The sequence below is a fragment of the Coturnix japonica genome, chromosome 1, assembly GCF_001577835.2.
Source record: "Coturnix japonica isolate 7356 chromosome 1, Coturnix japonica 2.1, whole genome shotgun sequence".
Classification (NCBI taxonomy): Eukaryota; Metazoa; Chordata; class Aves; order Galliformes; family Phasianidae; genus Coturnix; species Coturnix japonica.
This window is the reverse complement of record NC_029516.1, coordinates 78,905,350-78,932,243: the sequence shown is the minus strand read 5'-3', so window position 1 is coordinate 78,932,243 and position 26,894 is coordinate 78,905,350. Positions and strand designations below refer to the sequence as shown.

Below are 26,894 nucleotides of genomic sequence, written 5' to 3'. Positions count from 1 at the left end.
ACATGCTGTGTGATTGCACTGAAGATGATCTGCTCCATAACCTTTCCTAGATTCCAAAGTCAGGCTGATAGACCTATAGTTTCCTGGATCCTCTTTCCAAAGTTTCTTGAAGATGGGCATCACATTGGCAAATTTCCAATCATCCAGGGCATCCCTAGCAGACCAGAGCTTCTGGTCATCATGTAATGATGGAAAGCAGTTGACAATCACTTTCATCTGCTCCCTCACCAGAGTCTACATTGTGGAGTCTGTCTTTGTGGGGGTGAGCACTCTGGATTTGCTAGCACAATTGCAACAATTGGCATAGATAGGTATTTTTAACAAACTAATGAAAATAACATAGTTTATTTTTGTTGTTTTTTGGGGGTGAGGGAGGGAGGGCAGAAATGCAAAGCTTTCACTAATGTGATTCTTCTTTAATAACAATAATCCATTGGAAATCGAGCTAAAACATCTAAATGACTACCTGTGTTATTAAGCTGGTAAAAATTCTGATAAAAATCAGTGACTCAGTGGTAATAGAATTTCATATCTCACAAAGTCAGACAGTGATCTATCAAAAGGCATACACAAGTTTCTTTCTATACTCTTACTGTTGTCTTTGCTGTCATTCTGCCAAGGATTACAAGAGCTGACAAAATATCTTAATTTGAGTTAAATTTATTTTTCTGGTACTTCCTAGGTTTGCTAACATTCCATAGCAGCTTGTAATTTTTAATTTCTTTTTGTGTGTGTGTGTGTGTGAAGATGAGAGCCGAAGTTTTATTAATGTTCCACTGGCAAAATGTCAGTTTCAAAACAGGAGTATTTCTCAAATATGAAATTCAGAATTACTTATTCTGGATAGTATTAGAAAGTCTTGAAATAAACTCTGGTAAGATTACATTATCGCAAATGAAACATTGTTAAAAACAAGACAAAGAACATAAATAAAAAGCTTATTGATATTTGTGTGAACAAAAATTTGAGAAAATCAGTTTAAAACTGTTTAAAAACAGCTTTTCTATTTCTTTCTGGAGTATTACTTTGAATTTATGTGGGCAAGGAGTAGGAGATTTTTTTCAATTGGTATGTATGCAAAACTACATGTTAACCATAGAACAGCTCTGAAAATACTAATGAAACAGATGCAGCTAACTAATTCTGTGATACTTCATTACAATTGTTTGCCTTATTCTCTTTTAGTTTGAAAAACAATGCAGAGATTAGTTCCAGCAATTGAAAGAGGATGTAGTGTTGCTTCCAGCACTGCTTTACTTGCCAGGTCCCTGTCCCTTGCAGCAATTTTAGCTTGCAATTCCAGTAAACAGTTAGACTCTGTGTAACCTCTCAGTGGCATTTCTTTTCTTGCTTATTTCCTACAGTAAAACAGATTTGATTCCATCCATTTATTCAGTCTGACAGGTGGGTAACATCTTCAGTAGCGCAGGAGAATGGCTGAAACATATTTTTGCTGGAAGCCTTGCAATCCAGATAATTTTATTTAGTTATTTTAGTGTAACAAACATCTAATCCATAGTCAGACTTTGCCTAGAGGCACTTTTTATTTACAGTGTTCAGAGACATCTTCACTCAAAGCCTTGCAAGTCTTGAGAAAGATTGTGAGCCAGAAATAATTGTGAATCCAATATTGAAAGAGATCCTTGATTTTTGAAAATACTGCTGCTAATATTGGCTCCTTTTTTTGAATGTCAATTATAAAAAAAAAACAAAACTTGTTTATAAAGTTCTCAAGCTGACCATAAATAATTATAATAATAAATAAACAAATCAGTGAAAAGAAATGATAGGAGATCAAGGGGAATAGTGAGTCAAAAGTCTTTCTAATCACATATGAACTACTGGCAACTTAGGAAATGTTGCCACTGACATACCAGTGTCCTTTCAGTGATAAAAGTATAAAATTATTTAGCTTTTTCAGAGCTTGTTAACAGTTGGCCCCCAAATTACCTGTATTTTACATGACGACTTACTCAGACTCATGAGGAAAGATCACAGAAGTGTTGTCTACTTAGCTAATGAAAAAAGCAACTCAGTTTTTACGCCCTTACTGGTAGTCTTCAGTCAGTGTTTGAATATTAGCAATGTATCAGTCTGTTTGAAGTCAACGTCTGGGACCTGATCTACTGAAATTCAAAAATTAAGGTTTGCCAGGTTGAATTATGTTTTACCTACTCTGTTGATAAGATAGTCTAGTTGTTGGCTGTCAAGTGGTTGAATACTGGAACACATGGATCTCTGCCTGGTTGTTAATTGTTCTCCAAACCACAACAGTTCAGACTTACTGCTGCTCTGGAACATTCCCTCCTTTTTGATGCTGGAAAGATGGACACCTAGACCTACTTCAGTCCAGTTTCTTCAGAATGTTGTCTCCATCTTACTGTTGTGGGCAGTTAATCCATAATATGACATCCATCTCCTCAGAACACCTGGAGCTGGCTGGTGAGTTTTGGGAAGCAATTGGATGGTACGCTGATGAGTTGAGAAGTACAAACCTACCTCCTCACAGAATTATCATTTTAGCCAAGTTTCCAGGTAGAAAATGGAAAAGTAAGGGCTCCATAGCAAAATCCTTTTGCCTCTTACCTGTGAGAGCAAAATCCCCCACCTGGCCAGCAGATGGGGGAATTGCTAAGATATTGTTTAATTAACCAAAGTGTATTGTATTAGTCAGATTGACACAAAAAGCTGCTTTTCAGCCTTACTATTAGTTTATCAGACCCTACTTAGAAAAGCACTACAATGCATCCTGCATTTGATAGCTACCATTTTCTGTCCTGATAGGTGATATTTGTTATGTTTCATGAAGTTAAAGTGTTTGATTCTCTTTTGAATTTGTTTATGATCCTTTAAGGCAACTGAACTACTAGGGAATCCACGTAAAATTATTTCAAATTGTTTCTAATGTGAAGTTGATATAAACCCATTGTTTGGGTTGGAATTGTTTGTTTCTTTGTTTTGTTTATGCTATCTATAATTTTGAAAAAATGATCTTAGAATGATAAAATTCATAGTGCCTCATTGATGTAAATATACATACTGCATTACAAGATTGAAAATTTCAAAACTTTAAAGACATAAACTATGGATCCCTACATTAAGTGGATGATTCCTTAAGGTGATTTTTGAAGAAGTTATGTTGTTTTTAGGCTGACATTAATTCTTACCATGTCTGTAATCTTTATCATGAAAGAGAAGATTGAAAATGTCCTGTGGTTTGCCAATTTGATACAGCAAAGAGATTTGATGAAAAAATAGCAGAAAGAGAAGAGATAAGATCTGTTTTATAGGTGTCTTTGTAGCACTTCAATAAAGTAAAAAGTGCACTGGAAGATGACCTTATAATTGCTGCTCTTAGTTTAATTTTTTTTTTTCTTTTTTTTTTTTTTTCCTTCAAAAGCATCAAATTCCCTTTTCTGGGCTTCTTTGGGCAAAACATGAGATTACTGTAGAAGAAATATTACCTGGATCTTAGGTGGATATGAAATTCTTAAAGGTGACCTGCCAATCTTAGTGCTGTTCAAAAGAGATAAGAGTTGTTATTCTTATTTTGAAGATGAGAAAACTGGAACAAAGGTGGATTTGTTTGCTGAAGTTCATTTTCAAAGGCCAGGGATAGCTCTTTTGGTTTATTTGAAAATAAGCTTATACTTTGTTTACTAAGCTACATTCTTCATTATTGTGAAAAAGTGCAATAAAACTGACTAAAAACCATCTTTTTGTTGGGAGATGGGTGTGGGATAGAATACAAGGCATCTTTTTTACATTGGGACCCAATTCTTCAAAATTAATATATGTGAATTTATGAAGCACCTTCTGAGGTTTTTTAAATATTTAAGTCTTTGAAAATATTTGCCGAGTAACCTTTCTGTACCTCATGGTACATTTTAAGCAAGTAAGGTAAGGGACATTAAGCAAGGAGATATGCAGAGAAAATAATGGAAGTTGTGCTGAACTCTGTATCACAAAGTTATTATGGTGCAAATTAGCATTTGTTCCAACTTCCACTCATATAGCTTATTTTTTTTTTTACTTTTTCTATCTTTTTCACTTTATCTTGCAGGAGATAAAATCCTTAATGGATAAGACAGGTTGAGTATGTGAAATTGGTAATCACAGCCTGAACATTTGATTAATCAGCTGAGGCAAGTGTTGGGTCAGCTGTGGGAGCACAGGTGAGAGTCATTTAGCTGTGCTCCTGAAAGGGGGTGGAGCTTGACTTCATCTTCTCTAGACCTCATTTAAGGGCTGACCACCACTAAGGCAGCATCTCTTGGAGATCACTCTTCAGTGGAGATTGTCTCAGCAGTTCCCAGCAGACCAAAGGCTTCTATACAGGTGAGTTTTTCCTGTAAATAACCTTTTGGGTATTTACAACTACTATCTTTACATTATTGTCACTGTACAAGGATGTAATCTGTAACCAATTCCCATAATCCTTGTATTTTCTATTATGAGACCCTGAGGTAACATTGAAGCAGTAGAGGGGGAGGGAATAAGCCTAAGCAATATGTCGGATCATTAAGAACAAAACACAAGCATAGGCAATCATACATTTGAGTTCAGAACATTAGGAAATTTGGGAGTTGTTTCAGGGGTAGCCTCACTCAGATGCAGGTAATCTTATGTTTTTCCTCATGTCTACAAAATTCAAATCTCTACATCATGGCACTTCTTTGTTTCCTGAACTGTAGCTTTCTGCAACTTGGTTTTAAATAGTTTTGGAGTATGCAGATGACAGAGGTAAATCTAGCACAGGTTCCTATAGGATGGATTACAGTGTGCTCCCAAGCATTTTTTAGTTCAGGCTGATAATGAGATCCAATTGTACAAAATGCATCTACAGAGTGGATAGGAAAGTAGGTTTCTCAAAATCTTGAAGCAAACAATTCAGTCCTCTTTAAGGCTTTGAGCTTGAAGGTATATGCCTAAATATCTATCCACACACATCAGTAATCAAGTGACAGGTAACTCTGAGATTATAATTAGGTTCATTCTCTCAGAATGTGTGAACCATTATTTCACTGACAAAAGAGAAAATGCCATGTGCAACTTAATGGTGTCTGTGACTTCATCACGCAAAGTGTTTTATGGAGTTTTGTAGATAACATTTTTCCTTCTTTCTGGAGGTACTTTGTTGCTGTTATTTTAAAAGCAAACTTTTACCTATGTTTTTTCTAGATATCCTTCCTCTGACACTCATTCGAATTTATTTTTGTGCACTTCTGCAAAGTTCATCGTAGAACATCAGTCTGTGCAGCAGAAATTATTGTTAAAAGCCTTATTCTAAGAGCAGTGTAATCTGATTTCCTGTGCACTTCTGTCCTGGGGATAGGTTTTCTGTTGCCTGAGAAGGCACTTTCTCTGACCAAAGAATTTTCTTTTGACTTTCAAGAGATACTTACAGGGCCATAGAAAAGCTGGACTGTAGTCAATGCTATTGCTTTCTACTGCTTAGATGTTTTGCAAAAAGTAGTAGGAATATAATGGTCCACTGCTCCTAAGTCATTCAACCAATTTTAAAGAAATTTAGCAGTGAAATTGGAAACACCTTGGGAGGGAAACACAGGCACTCTGATGGCCTTGGCATTAGCTTGTAGGAGGTCAGGTTAAAAAGCTTTGCCTCTTCTTAACTCCGTTGCAGCTGGCTACAGCTTTGCACTGTCTGACTCAATAATGGAGGAGACATTTTACTCTTTCACACTCCATACTCCCATAACCTCTGTGTCCTGGGCAGCTTCTGAAGTCTCTTTCTTTTCTTGGAAAGGCCTCACAGGGTTTTAAGCAGGTGGTTATTATGATCTCCACAACACAGCTGAAAGACCATTGAATAAACAAGCCCTGAGATAGATCTTGAATACTCTCTTGCAAATCTCCTAAATGAAGCTGCAATAGTTGATAATTCCACAGGAACACATTTAATTAACATACAAATTAAACTCAGATGAAGTTCAAGTTAAACTCAAAGCAGGTAGGAGTTTAGGAATCCACGAGAGTGGCAGCACCCAGCTACATGAGTCATTTAGAAGTTATGGACAGCGCATAGGAAACATGCATAGCAAAAGCACATGCTGTTAGTGACAGGGGAACAAACAATGCAGGCATTGACTGCAGGCAAAATTTGCATCCTGAGTGCAGTAAAAATTTTCATGGTCAGAGTGTGTTACAAAAGGAAGAAAAAATAGCTCTTTTTTTTTTTCCATTTATGCTAAAGTTTCATTAAAAGAAGTACTTCTAAAATTCCTCATTTTATAAATATATAGCTGAGAATCTGCCCGAGTTTTATTTCCATTCCAATGAGTGATTCTTTCAGTGCTGTTCCTAGATCCATGGGTCTAATACTAAAACTTTTAGTGATGAAGTAGCAGGAAAAATCACTGCTTTTTTTCTCACATAGATATTTCAAATTCCCAGAATAAACACTTATGACCCTTCCTAAAGGCAAAGGCTCATTAAAGCTGCAGATGTGATCCAGTAATTTAATAGTTAATTGTAAGCTTATTTTTAATATTCCCTCTATGTTGATGTCCACATACTTACAAGGTTAGGGTCCTTACATCAGTAGTATTGTAGAGATGTAAAGCATACTTCCTTCCTACAAAGAGTTGTACTATTAAACATACATGGACTGTTTAAGATTTTTTTTGCCACTTAAAGAAAAGGATCTCCTGACACTGTAATATGCTGTTTTCACTTTTCACGTCTGTACTCTTTTCTGTCTGGAAAAGCTTTGCTCTTCCCTTTCTGTTGCTATGAGAAAAAACCCAGTTGCCAGGGAACAAGAACAAGAATCCAGTGCATACTGAGGTGTCCTCTGTCAGATGTCAAAAGAAACTCTCCTAAATGCTTTCAAGTGCATACAGAGAGCAAGGCTTACACATGAGAGAACGGAATAGTGGAATTGGTTGGCTGTACTTGGTGATGTTCAAAAGCACCCCTGAAATCACTACTTTTTAGCCAGCAGTCCCAATACCAGCACTACACTGTTTTATGTTTTCAAATAGCTGAGATGCAAGATAAAACACCGGGCTTAAAACTTTCCTTAAATTTCTGATTTGCTCATTGAGAACTCAAGCTTTATTTTCTATTTTAAAAATCAGTCTGATTATAGTGTCTTATGGTCTGGATAGGCCAAAAACCTTGTGGAAAAATTAGCCAAGATTCATGGCTGAGCTGAAGCTGTGGTTTGATTCTTGTAGCTCTGCTCCTGGGATGGCACAAGTCTTGCTAAGTGTTCTTTCAGGCCTCTGTGCCTCAAAGCAGCAGGTAGTAGTAGTTCAGTACATATCAGTAAGCCATCCTTAGCTGTGTGTTTTAGCCATAAAATAAAGCTAAACCTTCTAATTCAGAACTGAAGGCTTTTTTATATTTTATTGTATTTGATTTTATTTGGAGCTGTATGGCTTGCTTACAACATCATTATGTGACAGTGTCCTAAGGGAACTAAGAGCTGTCTTTGTCTGATCAGGGTCAGGTATGGGATGTCTCTGTCACAGGCATATCATTGGCGTGTGGAAAGAGCATCTCTGGAGTGCGGAATACTTTTTTCATTCACTATCTTCTTCTTGTTGGGCACATTGTATTAATGATCCTAAAGGACAGATTTGTGTACGTTGCACTGAAAGGTATTTGTACCTTTCACCAGCATTTGAGGTCAGGTTTAAGGAAAGCTTTAGACACTTACATTGCTGTTTTCCAGATTAATTCACCCTGAAATTGTTTGTGACTGGGAATAACTTGGTTTGGAAATAAAACGGAGCCTGATGAAATTTGGTTCATGAAGTCTGTGAATGCTGAAGTTGTAAGAAACTGAGGCTGAAAGGAAATGGATAAATGTTATAACAGCAGTATTGTTTACAGCAGTAGAATGTACATTTGGTACACTTTGGTATATTTGGTATTCACTGGACCTTGCCCCAGTGTAAATGGATGGGTGGCCCAAATTAACATTTAGATTGCCTTAGAACAGAAATGAAAATAATATATTTTGAAATAATGATGTACATTTGTGTTAGCATGCTCTGCACAGTCTCTGGATTGAGTCCTTATATAGGACAGATTCATCCAGTGAGTGCCATTATAAGGAATGCTTCAGCTTCTCTGGTCATACACGGATCATGACCAGAAGATGTTGAAGTGGCGCTGTTTCTCCCCAGCTTGTCAGCGGCCAGCCTAATCCTTGCACTGGTCAGGAATCAAAGGACGTGCGAGTTCCTTTTCTTGTGTTTCTGTTTGCTGATTGAAAGAATGAGCAGTTTTTCTTGAAACCACTTCTGAGTTGAACTTCCTTAGATTTTTCTCTTGATTTGATTTTGAGCAGCAAACAGTAACTTTTTCTTCTTATTTTTTCTCAGAGATGCACAATACAGCAGCATGTTAGAGCTCACACTCTATAGTCCTGCTATGTTGCTTTTATTTTTTTTTCTAACTCCACACAGGAGTGCTGTACTGAAGCCTGTTCAGGCCCACAGCCAGCAGTGGCATGTTCACAGAGGGAAGCAGCCAGATACCCTGCGGCGTTGCTGATCATCGCTGTGCTTTTATCAGCACTAGTGCTAGGACCTCAGCTCCACAGTCACAGCTCTGGTTTAACTCAATTTGTAAAACTACTTCTGCTTGGAGAAATAAGAATGGTAAAACATAAAGGCACTTCTAGACAAAAGCTAAGAAAAACACAACAAAACTTGCAAGGAGTTCTACTTGAATCTTGTTTTGTGCCAAGCTTGATTTCTACTGGGAAATTACCATAAATCATTAAAGTCACTCTCCTACCTTTGAGTCTTAGAGAATTCAGCTATGTTGGTTTCATCTCACTTAAGGACTAATTATTGCAATAAGGTGTTTTCATTGATTTAAGAAAAGATTACAGTTGGCAGAAAAAATGTATTCTTTATCTAGTCCTGATGGAGCTGTGTACAAACAGCTCACCGTACCCTCAGCTGCTTGAGTTTACTCCCTAAATAATCATGAGAAAGAAATGTTGATCAAGTTCTAAACAATTGCCTATTTGTGTTAAACTCAGGTGAGATTTTTTACTGTTCCTGCCTCCTGCAATGAAAACAGGTTGTCTAAAAGTCTCCTACAGAGATGACTTACATACTCTTTTGGAAAAATAATAGCTTCCCCAGTAGCTCACACACAGCTGAAATCTGTTTTCATGAACCGTCTTTTGCAGCACGCTTGACATGCTTTACATCTGTACAGTGCAAACAAAAGCAACATAGAGCAGAAAATAATTTACAGCTCAGAATGAATATTCATGATGAACTGTTTATATTACTCACCCCACAGCAGCATTTAATACAGAATCAGAAATTTGCATTTCAGGTAATTCTGATCACTGAAGAATTGCTTCCTACCCGTGTATCAGATTTGCTTGTTGAACATTTTGCTTGCTCTGTGAGGTTGTTTCACAGAGTTATTTCTCTGGAGTTATATCACAGTCATCAAAGGATTAGTTGAAACTTGTGCTTTGCTTGAGCAAAAAAAATGAAATTAAGTTTTTCAGAGCTGCTCTTTGCATCTCTACTGCCATTGAAATAGTGCTACACCCATGAAGACCTTAAGGTGACTGAAATTGGTAGTAATGCAGTGGGAGGAAAAGCCAGCTTTTAAGCTGGCATCTGCCTTAGTGATGCAGATACAGTACTGCCCAGTGTCATATGCACTTTTTGCTCGTGCAAGTAAGCTTGCCCATCTCAGGGACAGAGGAACAATATCTATGGAATTTTTTTGCCAATTGTTGGAGAAGATGCAGAGAGTGCAAGTTGGATTTTTCTGATATAGAAGCTTAGACTGATTTGATTGAAATTGTTTCAATGCTTTTTATTCCACACCATAATCGGTAATGATAAACGTATGGATCACCTGCTGAATTAACATTTTTTGCAGTGCAGGTTTTGGCTGAGTCTTCTACTAGCACAGAAGGGTATATTATATTTTATGAGCAGAAGGTGATTTTCTTGCTCTGAACGTAGCAGAGATGTTGTAAAGTCTTAGTGTTAATAGTGAACATTGTCAAGCCAATTTTCTAATGTTCTCCTATAACATATTAACATCTTCTGTGAAGAATACAGGGTAACCTTCTTTTACAGATGCATGTCCTCATCAGTTGAATATGAGACATATCTGCATTTCTAGTACATGCTACTGCTTCATAAATTTCCAAGTTAATATTTCCAAATATGCACTATTCTTACTCCTGAAGTCCAATACTGTTTATTGGTTATTTGGTATTTTACTTCTTCTCCTAGCATTACTAATTGCTGAGAAAAATTTATAGAAGTAAAAAAATGGAAGTGTTTTGTTAACAAATATCATCTTGAGTAGATTTTAAGATTTTAAAGTTGCAACTTTGAGGAGATTAAAGTAGGAGTGAAATTAAATAAGACCTATTAAACAAATTATTTTCTTTGCAGGAGCTTGGGATTTCTTCATATTTATAGTTCTTAATTTGCCAATATTCTTTTTAGTTTGAAACAAATTTGGGTGTATCTGAGTTGATATATTCTAATGCATTTATTTATTTATTTTGGCCAGTCTTCAAGAAAACTGCTTGATTTGTTGACTTTATTGAGATTTAATTATCACTAATAGATTATTGAAGGAACACTCAATAAAACAATAAATCATGGCAGTCTGTAATGCTTTTTAACTCTATATGAAACACTGCTTTGTGATGACGGTAGTGCATCTCTGTAATATTCTGGAAGAGATGCTATTCACCCCAGTGCAGTATGGCTCTGTCTCTTTGCTCAGTGCAGTTTCTAGTGACCTGCTGTGCTATATGATTATTAGCAACCAGATTATACAGTGATTGACTAGCAAAGTCTGAAGGAATTTGGGTATATAGTAGTAAAGCTACAGGAAGATGATTCAATTGCTGTAATTGCAGTGGTTGTTCTTTCAGCCTGATTTTGAGTCTAAGATTTGCTGGCCACATGAAGTCAGTTCCAGGCAGAAAGTAGCTCTGTTGCATGGACTTAGGAGGGGCCAGAATTTCCCCTTTGTAACAGGGAGGTAGGAAGAAGGGACACTTATAGGAATAGTGGGGGGGGAAAAAAAATGAAAAAAAAAGTTTATTCTTCAACAATTTTTCAAAGTAAAGGGTCTATCTTCCCTAATTCTATCATTTGAACAGTTGATCTGTCTTTTTCTGTTAAAATGAGTCAATAACAGAGTTAGGAAAATGCTCAAAATATGAATAATATCCTGCTGTTAATCGTCTGTGTTAGGTTTCCTTTTAAAGTTCAGACTTGTGATCTCAAAATTCTCTTGCATTAACTAGATATGTCACTGTTCAGGCAGTTCCAAGTGTTGACAGTGCTTCCTACATTTGATGTACCTGCTTTTAAAGGTTTTCTGTAAGCTTGTGGCTGTGTAACCTTCTGGGAGTGGGAGGAAGGAATGAAGGGAGAAATGGAGTAACACAAGTAGGAGGTGAAGGGTAATTTGTCACTCAGTTTCTCATGTGAATTTGTTTGTCTGTTTAAAAACACAAATGCCACTAAATAGTGCTATCTGTATGAATTGAGATCTGAATTTGGTACAGGGATAATAGTAGTGACTAAGAATATGCAGTCTTGATTTAGAATAAAACATATGTATTTTAATGCACACTCCAGGGTACATCAACATCATATTTTGTGCATATGCTTGTATTTGTGTATTGTCCACTGATGACGTACTTTTTTTTGCCTATTTGCCTGCTTGTGTTCTTCTAGCCCATACAATCAGTGTTACTTCAGCTGTGGAGAGGGATAAGAGTAGAGTTACCTCTACTGAAAAGTAGAGGTAAAATTATTATGCTTGCAAAGATAAAGATGCACGTCACTAAAACATTCCAACTAAAACCCACCCAAGCTGTTCCATGATCTATTCAAGGTAGTTCCAACCATCTTCAATCTTGTCACATATCTATCTCCCTGCAGTTTTTTGTGCTGTAAAATTGTAACTAAGTTTTTTGTCTTAAAAAATACAAACAATAACAAATATATATATATATGTATATAAAATCCAACATGTTTTTAAGGTTTTGTCTCCTAGGATTGCCCTCTTTGTTCCCGAAGAGTGTCTGGAATGCATAATAGAATAGCTATGTAAGTAAAAAGAAATTTACTCAAACCAAAATAATTTTGGTGGTATATAAATTGCTCATTGGCATTACTAGTCACTTTTCAATATTTCTTCTTTGCATTAGTGTGTATTTCTGCATTTACACTCAATATGTTTCACTTAAGGAAAAATGCTCTAAATGTTTAGTAAGAAATAGAAAACAGAGCTTATTACAAAAGTTTTGACTTTTATTTGCATTTAAACCAGAGCATGTGGGAATAGCTAGTAAATTGTTGCATCCCAAAACAAGTCATAGGGTTCATATATGGCTTGTGAGTCTTCACAAGACATGCATGCTCTAGAACAGAGCCATAAATTTGGCTACTAAGACTAAAAGCTTAAATTTGAAGCTGTACTGTACAATGCCACATGAAAGAAAAAAAATGTCAAACCAAAGTTACTAGTTTATAAAAGTATGTGAATATTTTGAATAATGTGAAGCCAGTACGTTTTCTATGGTACTTTCTGTGATTCTTTAGATAGATTTGTATTTCTGCTGCGTTCTCTAATCAAGATATAACCCACAGCATAATAAATGCTTGTAGTTTTGTATACTATCTGACAGGTGCAAAAGGTTTTTTTTAAGTTTTCTTGAAGCACTCTAAACCAAGAGATAATTTCAGATATGTTGAGTAGAAGAATTAATGTGTCAGAGTGGGTGGTGGCTCTCAGACATCAAAAGCTAAGTATCTACTTAAAGCTATATCATATTATAGACCTGAAAAAGCCAAAGTTTGAAATCATATGCAAAGAGGTTGAAAAGCTTTGAATAATTTACAAAGGTGTAAAATGTGTGAACATTCCTAATTTTCTTTCACTACTTACTATCTTGATTTTTATTTTATTTTTTTTTTTGGAACTAGCACATTTGGATAATGTCACTTGTGCCATGGTTACCCTACTGTTTTCTTTGATTATCCCCACACTTGCATACATAGATACGTGGCATTACATGACTCTTAAACTGTTTCCCAAGTTACCATCTGCCAGCTGACCCTGTAAGTAACTGTGTGCGTTTCCATAGCCCAGTACATTTACAAACTGAATAACGTTATCAGTCTCAGTGAAAAAGTCAGCAGCAAAAATAATAACAGAAAAACTATGCGATTATATCTCAACATTTTTTTTGCCCAGTCTTATTAAGTACAGCTTATTTATGTGTGAAAGTGTATGTATAAGCAGGTATGATGGCCAAGCTGGTGATTAGTGACTGTCAAAATCAGAAGAAAGTTACTGTCAGGATGTTGTTGCCTAAATTACTGTTTGATATATTCATGGCAAGCATCCCAGGACTAATTCTTATGTTTGAGTGTGACTATAAGTGATCTGATATACTTGTGTAGAATTAAGAATGTAAAGCCTCATACTGGATAAGTTTCCCAGCATTTTTTAAATTTCTGTATTTACTTAATTGCTTATGATTTTACTTTCATTGTGATGTGAAGCCCCCTTAATAATGCGCCTTTATTAACAGGCAACTTCTTAGCTGACACAGGATACGATTGTTTATATACATCACAAAAAAGAACTGTTAGTGTCTATAACAGGATCTCTGTGCCTGATATCTCTTGTGCATAAGTTTTTGTTTTATTTTGTTTTGCGATGAGCTCACAATGTAAAAATGGGTTTAAAATTACCCAGTCCCTTTTTAATCCTCATTCAAGCCCCCGCTAGAAGTTCCAACACACAAAGGCAGAACAGAGCAAGGAAATTCACCAAGACTGCAAAAAGTGCGAGAGTACAGCTATGCACCTTCAGATTTCAAATGTTAAGTCAAATACCAGAGATTCTGTGAGAACAGCCTTCAGACTTTACAAGACTGTCACCTGTCAGTGCTTTACAGTCCAAAATCTTAAAATGTATTTAACAAAATAAACAAACAAATAAAAGAATTAAAGGTGAGGATTCGAATTTCTATGTAGCTTTACAATTCATGCACGTATATATAAAATCACACAAAGTTCTTGGTCTACCAACCTGTCTTAATTGTATAAATCTACTAAAAACAACAAACCTGTTTTCCCCTCTTTCCTTTACTTGGAGAGTCTTGTATTTCTTATATTTTCTTTCATAAAGACTTGTAAAAGATTTCACTTACAGGGCTGCCAATAAAACTCGTATTTATCCTTAATTTTAATTGGAGCTTTCTAGTTGATGCTGTTTTGTTTGTTTCTGGTACTAATTTCTGATTTTTCTCCTTCACTCAGGCTTTTAAAACACTGCTCTAGGTATTGTCTAAAAACTATTCATTCGTACATTACTCTGTTGTGTACTGCATATTACCCTGTGCAATTATTCAATTAAAATGTAATTACAGGATACCAACCTACTAAAACAAATGAGTGGGTGAGAATTGTAATCAGAAATACAAAACATTTGGATTCAGCTGCAGAAAAAAAAGGACTTATTGACTGTAAAAAGAACCAGCTTTTGAGAATAATACTTACGTGCATCAATACCATAAGTGCATTTTAGTCTCAAAAACTCTCCAGAGGGTTCATGAGGCTTATTTGTTTGCTTTTTATTATAGATTTGTTTGGGCTAAAAGCTTCCCATTAAGGCAGTGTTATGAATACGCCCTTCTAGTGGAATAATTAAAAAAGCTTTTCAGGTAATATTACAAATGAAATTAAAGCCAAATTATTAGTTATTTACCTAGCCAGATGCTGGCAGAGATTGAACCCATGCATTTTACTTTGTTCTCTTCTCTGTTAATACTTTCAGTATTATTTTGTGATTGTGCAATCATTTTTAAAAGAATTTTTTGATACATCTTGTAAGGCTAACAGGGTCTGTGAAGCAGCGGCAGCAGCATCTGGGAGGTGAAGGAGAACATTTTCATCTGATTCTTTCTCTAAACTATATAGCAGAGGTCTTTAGCTCAAAGGTGTTCAAATGCAGCATCTGATGTGCAGACACAGATGTGAATGATCCAAATCCTTTATTAAAGGTTCTAACAACCCTTATATACATTCGTAAGTTTTCCTTTTTAACTTTTCCACTCGCCTTTATATGGCAGCAAAACATTCCACTAACACTCCTTAACCATGCATACAGGTACTTAGGCGATCAGAGCCTTCAGTGGTTCCTAGCCATGTGCTCTTCCTCTAGTCAGGGTCATCATCATGCAGCCATCATGCAGCTTACTTGACTTTGCTTTTCTCTTCTTCTGGAGGTGTCCTTGGTTCTCAGGCTCTGTTTCTCATGCCATTTATCCTTCTCTACAGCTTCTGCTCTGAATCGTCTTTTTTGTATTTCCACATCCAAACTTTAATTGCAAGGTGCTGGAATACAAGCATAGGAGTTAATAAAATAAATAAATACAAATATAATGTGAGCTAGTGCTCAGTTTTGATGTTTATGTATCAACTTGTTCAGAATATACCTTGTGGAAATAAAAATGACATCTGAGATGTCTGTATTTGATAAGTAGGCATCATTTTCATTTGGGAAGCCAAATTTACAAAATGAATGTGGTATTCAGATGAAAATTCTTGCCCCACAGAAATCTGTTATTTGTGTGGTAGAACTGCAAAAGTAAAAATAAGCCAGAAGTGAAGGAAATTGTTGGATTTAATTCAAGGCCTTTACAAATGTATTGGAAAAAAAATAAATGAATATGGAATAAGAATTAAGCAAGGATTATGAAAATGTTGTATAGGCAGCTAGTAGGATAATTTACTAAATTTCTACTCTAATGAAAATGTGGAATGTTCTCTTTTCACCACTTTTATTAACATGACTAATCTTTAGTTATTCATACAATGCTGTTTCTTTTTCTGTTAATGAAATAACTACTGTGGCACTGACATTGATGGGATTTGTTAGCCTATGAGCAAGAACTGAAAGCCTAATACAAAACCATAGAAAGCAAGTACTAAACCCAACATAACCATTCATCTCCTGAAAATATGTGAAAGAACAAAGCAAGATCAAATCCATCTGCTCTTGCAATGAGACATTTCTGCTGTGAAGATGTAGCCTTGTTGTCCAAAGAAGCAACTCTTCCTATATAGAGAATGGGCAAGATATGACATTTAGAGGGGGAGATGGGCACAGCTTAAGAGCAGTAACTGGCAGTGGACAACAAGTCTAGTGCAAACTGAAAACTCAAACTAATGAATGGGGCCACCTATGCCAAGTTCTTGAGAAATGATTCAAATAAGAACATTTTTCAACACACTCAAATACATGTGCAGAATTAAGTAGTTTTTATTGAGGTGAGTTAGATGAATACGAGCAATTATATCTATAATTTAGTGCTTTCTGTCTTCTCTAGTATGAAAATAGGCCTGCCTTGGCAGTGTTTCTAGCTCTGAACTTCTAAAAGAGTCGTAGGCTGGCTTGTGTGTGCATCTCATGTCTCAGTGCCTGAGGACAGTGCTTGAGCTCTGGCATTTGGGGCACATCAGGTGCAGTCCCAGGGCTCCTCAGAGCACTGTGTAAGCACACAGAAAGGGCTGAGAACTGAGAAGGGACATCTCCTGTTTGTTTCCTGCTCAAGTAACTTGGACTTATAGATGTGGCTTACTTGTGTCCCCAGAGCAGAGATCTGATCTGCTTCTGAACAGCTCTCTGGTGTTCCCATGGACCGGGTGCAGTGAGCCAGTGAAATAGCTTACAGACTGTACAGTTTCACAGTGGCTGAGTTCATGGTCTGCATCAGCATAACCACACTATTTTTCAGAGGACACGTTTTGTTATGTATTTGATCCCTGTTTTTTGGAAGATAAACAGTAAAACAGTGATATGCAGTAAAGCTTGTGTGCATCTTTATATATATATAAATGATGTATGTGTATATATATATAGAGAGAGAGAGGTAACTGTGCAAGTCGTATTACTGACAGTAACTGTAGTGCTGCTTTCAGGGCAAATAAAGTTACATACAGAAGGTTGGAGCAAACAAAATAAATGTGATTACTGCTTGAAGTCCTCTTCAGAGGTATTTTATTTGACAATAGTTTAAGCATAACATAAAGTGATTTTCCAGTGGATAATGTAGTATTTCTAATGCCGTAGTAAGCAGTGTAACTATTACCAGTTGTTCAGAATGTAGTCTTAATAGAGGTATTAGATTACTGAAGTATTGTTCTGGGAGGTTTTCCTCCTTAAAGTGCACTTGATTGTAATGTTTTATAGTGATATCTTTCATTTAGACTGTCCTAACAGTCCTCTAGAGCAGCCTTAAAAAAAAACAAAAAATAATAAAGGAAGCAGGAAATTGAGGTATCCTCCTTTATGTGGCAAATGGAAACAAACAGAGGGAACTACCAGAGTGATGGCATAATTTGAATACAAATGAAGGAACTATGCAATACAGTGTGTTGTGTTGGGCTAACTGATGCCTATGAGCAGATGTTGGCCAGGAGGAATCCAGAGATTTGAGAAGCTTCAAGGGGTTCTGTCATTTTATCCTGAGACTTCTACCTCTAATTTTATTTACAGTGCTTTAAGAGAAAGAAAACTACAAATAAAATGAAACTACTTAGGTGTTGTTACTGTAGTTTGGCTAAAGTAGTGCTAGAGGTAGATTATTTTGAAAATAACCAAGTAAAAAAAAAATAAATTGAAAGTCAGGGAGAATCAGGTAGACCTTAAATTTACAAAGCTACAAAAGAAGTATTTTGTATCCAAAACACTGTTCCATTTTCATCTCTCAGCAGTGATTTATTGTAGGAATTTTATCACTGCTATCAAAATTGAAATAAAAAACTTTTTTTTTTTTTTTTTTTTTTTTTTTTTTTCTTTACAAGGGTAGATAATGGCAGGACAAGAGGAAATAGTTTTAGTTGAAGGAGGGAAGATTTGGGTTGGATGTCAGGGGGAAGTTCTTTACCAAAAGAATGGTGAGGTCCTGGAACAGGCTGCCCAGAGAGGTGGATGCCCCGTCCCTGGTGGTGTTCAAGGCCAGGTGGGATGGGGCACTGGGCAGCCTGGTCTAGTATTAGATATGGAGATTGGTGGCTCCGCCTGCAGCAGGGAGGGGTGTTGAAGCTCGACTGTCCTTGAGATCCCTTCCAACCCAAATCATTCTCTGATTCTCTGATATGCTATCACTCATTCTTTTCACCAATTATTGTTCTTTCCTGTCTGTGATGTACATTCAAACTGAGTTTTATCCAGTAAACTCCAGGGATACCTCTTCTTTTGCCAGAATCTTAGAGTAATACAGCGCTGGTGTCTTTGCCAGAGCCATGAAAGCTGCTCTGTCATGTGTTGGAATTAGTATGTTAACAGGACAAGAGCCAAGGAAATATATCTTGACAGCTTTAACACTATGTTCTGGAAAATAACACATGATAAGGAAAATTAATGGTAGTTGCACATCAGCTAGTATAAACGTGACTGGCAGTTTTTATTTGTAGATGCTTTTTGGTTTTGAGCCATAGAAATTCTGCAGAGGGTAAAGAAAAGTGACAACCTGGACAGTTGCTTATTGAAACTCCGTGCTTGCAATTATGAAATTTGAAGATTGGTTTCATCTTGGATTCTACTGTTCATCGTTGTGACATCTGCTAACAGTTCTCATGATAGATATTTCTAAAACATATATCAAAAAGCACTAATGATTCACTGTCTGGTCTTGCTTTCAGGGCTTTTGTTTTGTTCCATGTGTGTGGTGATTTCATGGGCTCATTACCAAAATCCTGAGGCCAAACCCATCCCTAGTGTATTCTCTCCAGAATCAGCTGAGGATATAAGTATTGATGCTAGTGTGTTGTTAACATAACGTAATTATTTTCTAGAGTCATATTGGATCAAGTCCAAAAAGAACTACTGGATATTAGTGTGTTTGGAATACTAAGTTTAGAAACTCACTTAGGTGACTTTCGGTATATCTGACACTCACTGGAGGCTATATTCACACAGGCTTTATGCTGGATTATTTTATATACATTTTGAATTTTCTGCAGATTTGTTTGATCCCTCTTCATTTATTTTTCAGTATCAACCCTTTAAACCCCAGCAGAACGTTTTCTCTTGTCAGACTTACTATACTGTTTACTAGCACTGTTTGAATTTATCTGAATCCTGATTTTTTGCCCAATTGGCCTGAAAAATAATTACAGAGGGTGAGTGGATTTTAATGGATCATGTGTATTTTTTTAATGTATAAAAGGTGTATTTTTTTTTTTTCCCTAGCTTACTGTCTTTCTGGTCTGCATGCTTATTTGTTTGTTCAGAGTCAAGTGCATGGAAATCCAGTTATTATTTAAAAGTGGGTGCTCACAGAGGAATCTTAACTGACTTGAGGATGAAGAAAAAGCTGGTTGTAACTGTAAAAACATGTTTACACACTCCAGATACATTAGGAATTAAGTAAAAATATAATATTCTGGTAGTGTAGAAAGAAATAACAAAGTCAATAGAAGTCCTGCAAGAAGGGTTAGAAGAAATTACGCTGTTCAGAAATCAAATTTTTATAATTCATATATTTCAGAGTCTTACTGGTGTAAGGTAAGATACTACCCTGTTGTAAGGAATTTGAGCTTGTTTTGTTGACGTTAACATTTAATAATGAAATATAGATCTCCAGTTTGTGTGTCACTTGATGTACAGCAGTGGTGACATTCCCATATTGGCGCTATGGAAACAACTGTGTGTTATCATATTAAAAAACGTGATTTGTCTTAGTGGGGTGAGAAATCCTATAAATACATTTTGTTAGTAATTAGCATCTTGAAAGTTTGCCCTATTTTGTCCTATTTTTGATCCAGGACAGCTGAATATCTATCTCTTTGTTTCTCATCCATTCTCTCAGCATAGTTACATAAATCTTGCTCTTTTCTCTCCAATTTAGTCTCTGATGATTGTTCTCCATGAGTTCGTGTGTCTTTGTATTACTTTCCTATCAGTGGAAAACTGATGCTTATGTTATATTTCAGCTGTTCATGCTTATATGCCACAGTTGTTATAGAAAGCTGAAATCATAGAATCACAGAATTGTAGGGGCTGGAAGGGACCTCTTGGGATCATCAAGTCCAACCACCCTGTTAAATCAGTTCCCTACAGCAAGTTGCACAGGTAAGAGACTGTGTGGGTCTTGAATATCTCTAGAGAAGGAAACTCCACCACCTCTCTAGGGAGCTGGTGCTAGTGCTCCGTCACCCTCAGAGAAAAGGAGTTTTCCTTCATAATACAGTAGTATATACTTCCATACAGCTCACTAATGCCTTGACTATGAGTATGAGCAGACTTCTCATTTTTCTTATCGTTTTGTGAAGTCACATATCACAAACATCAAGATGTCTGGAACAACAGAAAGACCATCAGATTTGTCCATTTAAACTCAATCTGCCTTTATCTAAAATGTGATGTAACTGAAAGTGGAATCCTCAATTGGACTCTGCTTCTGAATCACTCCTTCACAGTTGTATATTACTGTAAGCATAAAGAAACTTTGCCCTTCTCTGGTGTTCTGGGATAATTTTTGCAGGAGTTCAGAAGCAATGATTTTTTCCTTTGATTTCAAGTATGAGATTCTTTGAGACAGTTTTTTGCATATCTTCATAAACACTAATTAACTTGTTTCATATGTTGCCTTAAAATGTTGTTTCCTGCTTGCATCATGCTGGTTCCCTATTCTTCTGAGGCTCTTGAATTTAAGATTAGGTCCTTCAGAGCTTTTAATTCCTTATCTTCTATTCAAGTGTGGGCACAACTCTGCCTTCCTTATCCTTTCTGAAGGAGAGCCGTTTGGTGTTGAAGATAAGTGTGTCTAAAACAGGTGTTACATGTTCTAAAATCTAATACATGATTCTAAAACATGAATCTAAAGGGAGTCAACTTTCCTTGATGTACAGTGAATAAAAAGGATCTTGCTGCTGAAAGACCTAGGGTTGTGTGATTGGAACTGATGCCTTAGTGCTGTCTATTCAAGGGGAGGTGCAGACTAGAGTGGTTTTGTCATTTTCTCAAGTGCAAACTTCATTCTTATGTCTATATAGGGTCAGATTTTATGGGACTCATTTGGCAAACAGGACTTGAGAGTCTCTCCCAGAGTGCATGAGATGATCTAACAGATGGTAAGAATATGGTGTTTTTTTTGTTTGTTTTTTTTTTTTTTTTTTTTTTTTTTTTGTTTTGTTTTTTTTTTTTGTTTTTGTTTGTTTTTGTTTGAGAAGGACAGGACAGTTCTTGCACTGAGAAAGCAATATTCCTCTTCACATTTTTCATTTTTTCTCTTCTTTTTTTCTTTCCCCTCTCAGTGATAATGAGTTTAATTGCTTTGTAACAAAACTGAAGGGTGTAAGGTGCTCGTGTCACTCCTGCTCCAAGGAAAGTTTATACAGCAGTTGGACAATGCTATTTATAGATGTGCTTCCTCCATACAAATATTTGAATGAAATTTAGCAGCAAGGATTATGGCTCAACAGACAATAAAATCTGTTCACATGTAAAGGAATACTGAACCAAGGCAGATGGAGAAATCTTAATGGATTTCCGTGGTATTTGACTGGTAGGTTTTTTATTATTATTATTTATTAGTTTATTTTTCCAGAGTTGTGTATTAAAATTTCGAGCATTTACTTTTACTTACACCTGCTCCTATTTTATTCAAGTTTTCTTCATTGCTTATTTGGGACTACTACTTACTAGAATAGTTCTATTACATTTTTTTTTAGCAGCTTGTTTTATTTATTACCAATCAAAAGAAATGAGTTCTCACTGGCTGGATTAACAGATTAGCCCTGTAAAAGATGCTGGCAGGTGCATGATGAATTTCGTTGCATTTCTGAAGCCTGAAGAATATAATTTTATTGATACCGATGTATAACAGTTCTAGTTTTTGTATTATTAATATAATTTAGCTATGCATCATGAAGTAATAATGTTGTTACATAAGTAGGATCAGCAGGAATGTAAGTTTTAATTTAGAGAGTAGAGGTTAATGCTTCAGAGATTGTGCTAGGAATCTCTACATTCTCACCCTTCTAGAAATAAGTGTCTATTGTTTTTTTGCCATTTCACCAAACTTACTTATCTTTGAATGAAATTTACCTTTTTTCTGTTGTCATTACCTTCCCAAGTTCCTTGAACCCCTTACCTTGAGCAATGAATATATAAACTGAAGCTTATTAAAAAGCTACTTTATGAGCAGAGGTACTTCTATGCTGTGGCACACAGTGCAAAGCTCATCTCTACTTGGAATCTGACATTTGTATTCTCTAATTCTGGAATGGTTGAATCAGACTCTGAGTTCAACTGGAGTTAAATGACCAAGAAGACCTACAATGTGGATAAGAAATATTAAAACAATTTATTGTTTGCTTTTCTGAAACACATTCTCAAATGGGATTTATTTGGAATCAGAAAGTACTGTGAAGTTGTCTTGCATGAAATCATGTCATCCCTACAGAATTTTCTTCCTTGATAGCTGAATATCTGTCTTTTAATTTTCCATGCTAATTGTGGAATGGTATTTCACATCCTGATGGAGACTGGGGCAAGTCCTCTGAAAATTCTTATTTCTAACACAGGATTGCTCTGGAACATTTATCTCAATTGTTTGAAAAGTTCTAGGATGTAAGTTCTGGAGACCCATGTAGAATATTGGCTTGGTTTCCCTTACCAGGCAGTGGTAGCAAGGAAACAAGATTTAATTTAAAGAAATGATTATTTCCAGAAATAGAATTAAAATTATCCATGGCAAGGCAAGGGGAGAGAGCTACTTACTTTGTTTACAATGAGCAAGTAAAATGAATTATGATCTAGCACCATAGTGTTTTGTATATGTGTTAATGCAATCATTAATATAGTATTTGTGTGACTAATAAGATTAGATAAACCCATCATCTGTGTGAAGCATTTGACTGCTTCACTGGTTTTCTTGTTTGTTTTCCTTTATTCTGTTATTTCACAAAAGAGTAATGTAGTTTTGTATTCTCATCCCCAGTAAACTGCTTAATAGTGGTGCCATGAACTTGCTCTGTTTATGACCACAAGAGGACAGAGCATCCATTACTCCAGATAAAGTGAGTTTTAACTACACTTACCAACAAAAATCACTATGTTGTTCAGAACCTGGATGATATTTTTCAGTAATAATATTGGCATTCACATTCCTCTTGGAATACCGGGAAAGCAAACTAAATGTTAACAAGCAAGCAACAGTCAGAAGTATCTTGCTGAGCAACACACAGGTGCTGACCTTGTGAAAATTATTTCATTTCCTTGTAGTATCTAGCTACAAAATAGCATAGAAGTACAACAAATGTGGAGAAAAAAATAAATTCCTTTCAAAGCAAGTTCGAGAATTCCAGTAATGAGAACTCTTCTACTTATGTCTGAGCACCCTTATATATATATAATTATTTCCTGAATTAGAAACTTGGATTTTCATTGAGGTTTCATTTCTGTGCTTTCTCTTACCTGGTTAGTAAAGTAAGATGAAATGGATCAATTCTCTTTTAAAACAAATAGAATGAATCTAGGCAAGAGTGAGCAAGTTTTCTATTTTATTATTGTATTTAATTTTATTTTAAATGAAGGCACCTAAAGCAATACTGACCGTGCTGTTTGTGCAGAACCATAGAATCACTGAGTGTTTTGAATTGGAAGGGACCTTTAAGATCATCTAGTTCCACTGCCCCTGCTATAGGCAGGGATACTTCCCTCTAGACCAGGTTACTCAAAGCCCAATCCAGCCTGGTCTTGAATGTCTTTGGGAGGGAGGAGGGGCCTTTGCTTTCTGCAGTGATCCAAAATGAAAACTCTGGCCAATATTTACAATCCTATTTCATAGATTTTAGCAGGCCAGTACAGAGTATGCTCTGCTTTACCTTCTGGCATTTCCTACTAGTTCCTCTACATTGTTGTCATCTGTCTACAACATTTCTGTTTATTCATTTTTATTCACTGTCTAGACCTCATGGAAAAACCCATTAGATCATTATGCTCGTGAAGCAACTTTACAAACAGAAAAATATATTTTTCTGTTTAGTTTTGTTTTTAACAAGCAAAGTGCATTTCTGAAAATCTCATTCACTTAACATACATTATTTTATTTATACTTTAAAATTTCAATATTGCATTTTAGCCTCAGTACATGTTCTTAAAAGAGTAACATATCGTGGTTTCACAGAAAAAAAACAAGTTTGGGAAGAAGAGTAAAATTAAAAAGAACAACACTTAAGATTTAAAATCTACTATCCTGGATAATGAGTGGTTACAATGTGTGAGAGAGTTGCAAGTAGAAAACTTGTCTGTTAACTCTGATAAAGCTGGAAAAATCTCTCAAAATGCAATTCTTCGTTGAAAATTGATCAAAATAAGCACTCTTAGCTTGTTGATATAATTAACCCTTACATTCTTCACATATACAATACACTGATATTCCACCAAACCAAGAGTAATTGCCACTTGGGGTCTGGAGGTCAGGCAGGGTGAATACATGACCATTACATGTGATGTGCTGTGTAAAGCACTGTGTAAATGGCTATAATTGAGAGATATTTTCTGCAGATAGAGGGAACAAAACTCTGATCCCTCCATAAAGATTTGTTGCCTGGGGACTGATAGTAGAAAGTACTATGTACTAAGTACCTGGCTGTGTTGGGACTTGCAAATTATATGGACTTTTCTGTTACAACTATTTACTGCTACAATTATTACAATTTTCCTTGGTATTTGGTATTAGGAGCTATGCTGGACTTCTGTAGTGGAAGTGCTGAGACATGGTTTGAAGCAGTGACTGAGCACCTGGTAGGAAGGCAGAGCCAACCCAGGGGAACTCAGGTGCATGCAATACACCTGTGTGACTGGAAGGAGTGGAGCCAGGATCCACCCCTCTCCAGTCTTCATATAATGGTTGGCAGTGAGTGTAAGGGCATTTCATCTGGAAGTTGCTGTGTAGCTGAAGACCTTACAGGCTTTTCAAGGGTAAGTGGTTTATTTTGCTTATTTCTGCACCCACTGTTGTATCTGAAAGAATCCTTGTTCATTGTGGCCTGAGGTCTTGCTGCTCTACTGTTTTCTTGTGCTTCTCATCGCATCTCAACTTCTGAGGACAGTGTTAGAACGGGACTGGAGATTTATATACTTTGTATTACCACTTCTCTCTACTTGGAGGCGAGGAGACTACAACAAAGTCTCTTTTAAAGGCAGAAAACAGCTCAATATTAGCAGTGAGATGCTGCCCTTTCAGTATGATTAAAATCAACATACGTAGACAGGAATGAGCTGCCCAGAGAGGCTGTGGGTTCTCCTGTGGAGATACTCAAGACCTGTTAAGCTGCTTTCCTACTCAACCTGCTGTAGGAAACTTATTTAGTAGCGGTTTGGACTAGATGACCCCCCAGAGGTTCCTTCCAACCCCTAAGTTTCTGTGATGTTTCTTTTTCTCATTTACTTTTTTTTTTTTTTTTTTTTTTTCAGAGATAGTTTTGACTGGTTATTGGTAGTGGTGTGTTGTATTTTATTTTTTTAATTGACTACCAGCTTCTATCAAAAAATCTCTAGCTTGTTTATACATATCTGTGTATCTCATGACAAGCAAACAGTCTCTTTTTTTGTTGCCTTAAACTGTAATTGTTTGTTACTGGAACCTTCATAAGGATAAATCTCTTTGGAAAGGCTTGTGTATGTATTATTTAGTAAAAGTGTTTCTGATGTCTCTTAGAAGATAACAAAGTACTTTGGAATTGCCAAACTAGCTTGTTAAGAGGGATTGGATTGCAACCCTTCACTCTTGTCTGAAAGCCAGTTAATATATGGCTGTCTTTTTTTCTTAGTCTAGGCATACTGGATGTCATATTGCTACTGTGTAAGCCAAATATCACTAACTCCATCAACCCAGTCTGAGTGATTAATGGTCATCAATAGAAACTGACTTCAGATGCTTTAAAGTGAACACTATTGGTAAATGCACAACAGTATGTTATTTTCAGATTCCAGACGACATCAGGATGCATGGGGTCAGTCTAGATTATAAGCATATTGATGCTGTGGATTTTTAAATTGCAATGCATAGATAAGTTTAGTTTCTGCAATAGATGGTTCTAAATAGATTTCCCTTATGCTATTTGTGCATGGAGGTTTTGTAAAGACTGAAGATTTCTTTGGAAGTTCAGATTTTTTCTGTTATAGTGCTGTATTGTTGTGCTGACTCTTTTTGAGAGCGATTTCTAGCTAATCACTGGTAAGCTAATGAGTGTAGCGTACAGAGTAATTCTGATTTCAATTCTGCACTCATAATAATGCTCTTCTGCTTATTTGCATTGACTTTCTTTAATGTGTGCCACAACTTACCACGCAGAATTGGGACCATGTGTGAGTGCATTATTGCAGCAGAAGTGATAATCTGTTCTGTCCCCAGATCACTAGGAATTTCAGCTCTTTATTGAGATGGGTTGTCTTATAATGAATTTTTGATTTATTCTCATTTAGCCATACCTTATTCAGAGTAAGAAAGTAAATTTTCTTTATGATGTTTTGATTGAGGAAATCAAGCAATGAAATTTTATAAATAAATAATGCTAGGAAGTTGTTTTGCAAAACGTTCATTAAAATAAAATGAAAAATTCATTGTACTTTGAATTCCAGATTGGTACTCTGATGAATCTCAAATTCCATATAAAGTCTGTAAACTAAAAAATGGTTTTAACTACAATAATGAGCTTTAAAATACAGCATTATTTAAAATATTATTATGATTGATTAAAAAATGGATTTAACAATATATATATATATATTTACTATTTTATTTTTGCGGCAAAGACAATTGACGTAAGTTAAGGCACTAGCCAAATTTGTGGTATTTTTCCTGGAGAATGACT

The 26,894-nt window shown here is 36.0% G+C and overlaps 1 long non-coding RNA gene across 1 annotated transcript; it reads left to right on the top strand.

Moving 5' to 3' along the window:
• The first annotated feature begins 4,278 nt into the window (after positions 1-4,278).
• LOC116654174 lies at positions 4,279-8,672 on the top strand. The gene is made up of 2 exons (XR_004309096.1): positions 4,279-4,338; positions 8,439-8,672. It is a non-coding gene; the product is annotated as an uncharacterized LOC116654174 (long non-coding RNA).
• The last annotated feature ends 18,222 nt before the right edge of the window (positions 8,673-26,894 follow it).